This window comes from Arachis ipaensis, chromosome B03, assembly GCF_000816755.2.
Source record: "Arachis ipaensis cultivar K30076 chromosome B03, Araip1.1, whole genome shotgun sequence".
Lineage (NCBI taxonomy): Eukaryota > Viridiplantae > Streptophyta > Magnoliopsida > Fabales > Fabaceae > Arachis > Arachis ipaensis.
Window position 1 is genome coordinate 109,202,195 of NC_029787.2, and position 6,358 is coordinate 109,208,552.

Sequence of the window (6,358 nt, forward strand, 5' to 3'; positions counted from 1 at the left end):
TTTGCAGAGCATGCTGTTTTGATTTTGCTGTTCTTTCTTCAGTTGATCCACAGCTTCTTGCAACTTGGTGACAGATGCTTCTAGGCGCTCCCAGTATTCAATTTGAGGAATTTCCGGGAGGAACTCCTGTGCTTTTCTCTTGATGGGGTCGTCCTGCACTTGTTGTCCTTCCATATACTTTTTGGTGATTGGTTGCTCAACTGAGATATACTTATCTACTCCCATTTTTATCCCAGCATCCTTACATAATAGAGAGACTAAGCTTGGATAGGCCAATTTGGCATCTTTGGAGTTCTTGTTTGCAATTTTGTAAAGCTCACAAGCAATCAGCTGATGAACTTCCACTTCTTTTTCCAGCATAATGCAATGAATCATCACTACTCTTCTGATGGTGACTTCAGAGCGGTTGCTAGTGGGCAGTATAGAGCACCCAATGAAGTCCAGCCAGCCTCTGGCGACTGGTTTGAGATCTCCTCTCTTGAGTTGGTTCGGGACACCCTTTGTGTTGGTTGTCCATTTGGCTCCAGGGAGGCATATGTCCTCTAGGATTTTATCCAAGCCCAGGTTTGATCTCATCATTCTCCTATTAAAGGAGTCTGGGGGTCATCTTGCAGTTGAAGCAGCTTGAAGATCTTCCTTATTTTGTCAGGGTGGGTGTGAACAATCTTCCCTCTGACCAAAGTTCTATAGTCATAGAATGCGGTTCCAGCTATCCTCTGCCTATCCGTCTGCCATAGATTAGCATAGAATTCCTGAACCATGTTTCTTCCCACCTTTGTTTCAGGATTAGCTAGGACTTCCCAGCTCCTGTTTCGAATTTGCTCTTGGATCTCCGAATATTCGTCTTCTTTCAGATCAAATTTAACTTCCGGGATCACTGACCTTAGACTCATTATTTTGTAAAAATAGTCTGAATGTTCTTTGGTTATGAACTTCCCTTGATTCCAAAGTAATTTTGGAATATTCTCTTTCTTGCCTCCTGAGTCGGTTTGTTTTCCCTTAGGAGCCATGATCTTAGTGGGTATTGGCTTAGTGATCACGGATAAACACACCAAACTTAGAGGTTTGTTTGTCCTCAAGCAAAAGAAAGGAAAGAAGAGGGAGATGAGGAGAGCTAAGTCCGAATTGTGTGAGAGAGGGGGGAGCCGAACTAGGATTTAAAGGGAAAGGGGGGGTGGCTTTCGAAAAAGATATGATAGAAAAAGTGATTTGGAAAAGATAAGTATGATATGAAAAGATGTAATTTAAAATTGAAAAGATATGAAAGATATTTGAAAAAGGTAAATCTGAATTTAGAAAAAGATGTTGTGAAGATTTGAAAAAGATATTGATGAGTTGAAAAGATTTTAGAAGGAAAAGAGATAGGTTTGTTTTGAAAAGGATTTGAAAAAAAATTTGAAGAGGATAAATAAAAGGGTTTATGAATTAAGATACATTTGATATCTTTTGAAAAAGGATTTGAAAAATTAGGATTTGTAACATGTTTGTGCAAGAAATCATGAATTGAAACATAAAAATTGGAAAAAAATTTGAATTGAAAACGTAATTGCCTACTCCCCACAATCCTGGCGTTAAACGCCCAACTGCTGCATGTTTTGGGCGTTTAACACCCACTTGGTGCTTGGTCTGGGCGTTTAATGCATAGCTGTTGCTTTCAGCTGGCGTTAAACGCCAAAAACTCCTTTGTTACTGGGCGTTTTTCTGAACGCCCAGGATGCTGTAAATCTGGCGTTAAACGCCCAGAAGCTGCTTCTTTCTGGCGTTTAACGCCCAGATGGCTATCTTTACTGGCGTTTTCTTGCCAGTGAGCTTCTTTTTCCTGTTTTGTGCTCTGAATCCTTCTGTAACTCTGTGAACTTATACAATTGATTCTTTATCTTGAAGATTATTAATATAGAACTTATATAACCTTGCTGAGCTTTTAATCTAGCCTCAGCCTTGAGCACTCTTGCTCAATATTGCCTTCAAGATAGTGCTTGATTCTCTGTCCATTAACAATGAACTTCTTATTAGAATCAATGTCTTGAAGCTCCACATAGCCATATGGTGATACACTTGTAATCACATATGGTCCCCTCCACCGAGATTTCAGTTTTTCGGGAAATAGCCTGAGCCTAGAGTTAAATAACAGAACCTTTTGTCCTGGTTCAAAGACTCTAGATGACAACTTTCTGTCATGCCACCTTTTTGATTTCTCTTTATAAAGCTTGGCATTTTCGAAAGCAGTGAGTCTGAATTCCTCTAGCTCATTCAGCTGGAGCAATCTTTTTTCTCCAACTAATTTGGCATCAAAGTTTAGGAATCTAGTTGCCCAGTAGGCCTTATGTTCCAGTTCCACGGGCAGATGGCAGGCCTTACCATACACAAGCTGGTATGGAGAAGTCCCTATAGGGTGTGTGTGGTTGGAGGGAATACAAGTATATTCCCAGGAATTAAAATCCAACCCATTTCATTCCCATCTCCCCCCTGGTTATCTTTCATTCCAATGGGAATGGAATGTGTATAATAAAGTGAAAAGACCAAAATACCCTTGTCAATTTCACTCCAACACTACTTTCAGATTTTTACTCCTCATTTGATCAGAAACCCAAACCCTAGCAGAACCCCAATCCCATCGAAACTAAAACCTAGCCGAGCTTCTTCCCCAAATTCATGGAGGCTCCACCGGTGTCAGCACCGTCTTGCCGCCGATTTGAGTTTGCACGACCACCCCTCACCTTATTCTAGAAGGAAATTCACTTCAATCCTTCGTTTGCGTTCGTGTTCCATCATCGCAGCTCACGTCGGTTCACCGCCACTGTATGCTTTCCGTCGTCGCTACCGTGCCTCTAGCCGGATCCTCCGCGTCGCGTGCTCGCGTTTGGTCTCTCTCCTCCGTCACTCTCTTGCTTGGCGTCGAGTTCGCCGTCGACGAGGAAGCTTTGCCACCGTTTCTCCAGTGCTTCACATACGGTTCTCTCTCTCCCTCTGTCTCTCTTTCACTTTCGATCTCTCTCTCTCTCTCTCTCTCTCTCTCTCTTTCGATCTCTCTCTCTCTTGCCCTCTCTCACTTTCTTCTGTTGGTTGCAGGGGATACTAAATAAGAGCAAATTGGTTGCTATTGATGCTGAAAACAGGGGCTACCCTCCGAATAAGGTATGTAAGTTGATGATTACGATGTTTTTGACACTAAATTTCTGATGATTTGATGATGGCACTGATCTGAGGTAGTTAACATCATTGTTAAGTTTGCATAAGGTCACAAGTTGAAAAGTTGTTTTCCACAGTGAGTGCTTTTGGGTTTGTGGTGTTTGAAATTTAAGGGGAGAAAATGAAGGTTAGATGGTGAATTGGTGATTGAGTTTTGGAGCACATAACCTAGTCATGTGTTTGTTGTTTTTTATTGTTTTTCAAGAACCAAAATTGCTTGCAATTCTTTTACTCTGCCAGATATTTGCAATTATGTCACTGAAAGCTAAAAAAAGATAAATTTGTTTCATTACAATTTTGTTAGCTGAACTTGAATTTAATCAACTCAATTTAACTATTATGCTTTTGCATTCTTTTACTTGTGTTCTATTTAACTATGATGCTTTTGATTCTCTTTTGCTGATATCCTACAATCAAACTTCAAGCTATTTTGGATTAGAATTGAAGTTCTCTAATTTGTATAAAGCATGTCTGCAGCATTCAATTTATTGGATATTACCTTTCATTAAAATTAAATGATGATATAGAATTTCACTTACAATGACAATGTATATTTCTTCTTCAAGTCGAGTACTTATCAAGAGTATGCTGCGGAAAAATCCAGAGCTTAGGCAAGCGTATGTTTACTTGCTTGACTTCTTAACTGTTACTTTTCATCTTTTAAACTATGTATTAACTGGTGAAAAGTTGAAAATCAAAATCTACCCTTGCTGTTTGAATTTGCTACTAGTTCATTGATAGGTTCAATTTATTTCCTCTCTTTTGCTGAACAGATCTGCTACATATACTATCATCTACTCCTAGACATCCAAACCTCATTGAGCACACCAGTGAGAAAGCCAAGGAAGCTAAAGATATACAAGTGAGAAACTAGTGGATTTGAATTTGTTAATGTTTCTTTCTTTGAATCTTACATAATATTTGTTATTTGTCCAAGTTGCAGCATAGCTAAAAGAAGAAATATAATTATCAGGTAGTAGTAAGTAGTAACTTTTGGTGAATAGAGAGTTTGCACTTACTAAGTTAGTGCTTTGTCTCGTGTATCCTGTGTTTTTTATTTTAGTAAGTAATAACTTTTGGTGAGAAAGAGGGTTGCAGATACTGTTTTAGACCTATTCCCATGTACCCAGTGCCTCTCTTCTTTTTACTAAGAAAACTCTAACTTGATTTTACTAATCATATGTTTCCTGTGGGGTGTGACATATTCCAACATGAGTGTTGCCATTGCATTTCCCTCTTCATATTTGTACAATGTCCTTATTGCCCATCCCTTCATAACAATACTACTCAGTATCATATTGATCTTGTCTCTGTCTGAAAACAGATTAAGACCTTAATTTTGATTCACTGGAGCAGTCAGCATACAATCTTTTTTAATAATTAATATACCTTTTTTCCTTTATATATATAAGATAGAGTTATGTTAACATCTATTGCACTACTATAAAAATACAATGATCCTACCTAATCAAAGTAGAATCATATAGCCTTTATCTGAATTATCAGCAAATCTTGTATCTATATACTTAGTCGGCAGCATTTTGTTGTCATGCTCTACTGAAAAATAAAATAAAAAAGGATGTAAATCTGGACCATTATATCCTATGATATGGTTTGAATGCATTTATCCATATCGTTGTGCCAAAAGTTAGCTAAGAATAATACAACGAACAATACAAGAAGCTTGAAGAACATATTGTGAACCCAGTTATCTGTAATGAATGCAGTTATAATCTCTCTGCTCTCATTAGATGGCAAATTTTTTTTTAAGGCCAGAGAAAGTTAAGACCGGGTTCTCTTTTTTGTATCAATGTAATAAGTAAGATATTTATCTTTTTGTATTTTACTACAAGAGTTGCTGGTACTTCTTCATTACTCACATAAATTGAGCATGGTTTTCTTATGTAGCTTGTGTATGTGCACCATCCATTTGGACAAAATTAAACTTTGAAATAAAAAATATTTATATATATCATATTCTTATATTATATATATATATATATATATATATGCCTAACCTTGTCTTTTCTGGTTGTTTCCCACTGCACTTTTCTGGTTGTTTCCCACTACATTGACATTGCTACCAGAAAGAAAAGAAAAGAAAAGTTATTTATATTCCTAAACTGGCCCTGCTTGATTTTTTTTTGCAGAATGGATCCCAAATAGAAGATAAAAGTTATTGCCTACTTGATTTTACATTTCGAATTAATGAATGACCTTATGGTTAAGTTGTTGATGATTTACTATGTTTTGATTATATTGCAATTGAAAAAAAAGAAAAGAAAATGGAATGATAGTTATAGTAGGCAAGTAATAAGAGATGTTAGTGTTGATAGAATTATTTATTTTAGTGATCTAGCATGTATAGAAAATACAAGAATGGATAGATGTGCCTTTCATACATTGTGTAACATGCTTAAAAGGGTTGGAAGGTTAGAACCAAGTAGGAATATGGGTGTGGAAGAAATGGTTGCCATATTTTTACATATTATAGCACATGACATCAAAATTAGAGTAATAAAGAGACAATTTGTGAGATCTGAAAAAACAATTAGTAGGCGGTTTAATGATGTATTGCTTGCTATTTTGAGATGTCATAATCTCTTACTGAAGAATCCTCAACCATTTAGCCAGGATAAAAAGGATGAACGATGAAAATGGTTTAAGGTAATTTATTTTGCTAATGTTATTAAATCTCATATGGTTAGTGTTCTTTAGAATTGAGTTAATTGATCTTTGTTTTGAATTTTAGGATTGCCTAGGAGCCTTAGATGGTACTCATATCAAAGTCAATGTCCTTGAGGCTGATAAGCCTAGATATCGAAACAGAAAAGGTGACATAACAACCAATGTGCTTGGAGTGGTTGCTCCCGATATGCAATTTATCTACGTACTGGCGGGTTGGGAGGGTTCAGCTGCGGATTCTAGGGTATTGCGAGATGCACTATTTCGAAATGGGTTTAGTGTTCCCCAAGGTATTTTATTGAGACTTTAATATGTTATCAAAGTAACCATTTGAGCTTTCATTAATTTTGTTCAATTGTGTGTGTCACACTAGGTCATTATTACTTATGTGATGCTGGATACATAAATTGTGAAGGATTTTTGGCACCTTATAGAGGACAAAAATATCATTTGAGTGAGTTTAATCCACATAATCAACCTAGTA

General features: G+C 36.9%; 2 long non-coding RNA genes across 5 annotated transcripts; both read left to right on the forward strand.

Annotated features, from left to right (window-relative positions):
• On the forward strand, nucleotides 2,567-4,044 carry LOC107630866. Of its 4 annotated transcripts, none has more exons than XR_002359669.1 (4): nucleotides 2,567-2,952; nucleotides 3,070-3,139; nucleotides 3,756-3,806; nucleotides 3,963-4,044. It is a non-coding gene; the product is annotated as an uncharacterized LOC107630866 (long non-coding RNA). The 4 variants fall into 4 exon arrangements; XR_001618418.2 differs by having other exon boundaries at nucleotides 3,070-3,135; nucleotides 3,717-3,806; XR_002359668.1 differs by having other exon boundaries at nucleotides 3,070-3,135.
• Nucleotides 5,701-6,132, forward strand: LOC107633524. Its single transcript, XR_002359671.1, has 2 exons — nucleotides 5,701-5,856; nucleotides 5,942-6,132. It is a non-coding gene; the product is annotated as an uncharacterized LOC107633524 (long non-coding RNA).